Source organism: Nestor notabilis, unplaced genomic scaffold, assembly GCF_000696875.1.
Source record: "Nestor notabilis isolate BGI_N333 unplaced genomic scaffold, ASM69687v1 scaffold5205, whole genome shotgun sequence".
Classification (NCBI taxonomy): domain Eukaryota; kingdom Metazoa; phylum Chordata; class Aves; order Psittaciformes; family Psittacidae; genus Nestor; species Nestor notabilis.
The window spans coordinates 55,665-56,150 of NW_009927797.1; the positions used below are offsets into that span (position 1 = coordinate 55,665).

The window sequence follows — 486 nt, forward strand, 5'->3', positions numbered from 1 at the left end:
TCTCTCTTTGCCCTTTTACACTGCTTCTCAGATGACTCCTTCCCTTTTTCTGCAATATGCTAGTTTTCTGAAGTACACTTTCAGAAGATGACCTTTGCTGTCCTGTTCATGTCTCTGTGATAAACCAGAAATGGTTCATTGCAGTAATTGCATTATAACCATTTAGACATTGCTTTCATAGAGACATGTTCTGTATCAGAACTATGGATTGTGTAGAATGAACTGTTCCTTTGTATGACACTCTAAACATTTTACTTTACTATCAGCAGATAAAAGAGATTACATATATATTAAAATATTTCTGTATCAGCAGATAAAGAGATAAATTATGTTAGCACATGACTTTGCTCAAGTTCTTAATACGAAATGTATTGCAACAGTGAAATGAAATAATATAGCTGGTTACATGCATATGGTTACATAGTTTGGAGGTAGTTAATGTAATTCACAATCAGATTTTCCATTCTCTCGTAAGAGGAGCGTTTC

General features: G+C 33.7%; 1 protein-coding gene across 3 annotated transcripts in view; it reads left to right on the top strand.

Moving 5' to 3' along the window:
* Positions 1-486, top strand: part of CEP170 (centrosomal protein 170kDa) — a 72,692-nt gene that overhangs the window by 47,067 nt on the left and 25,139 nt on the right. The gene's annotated exons all lie outside the window — the stretch shown is intronic.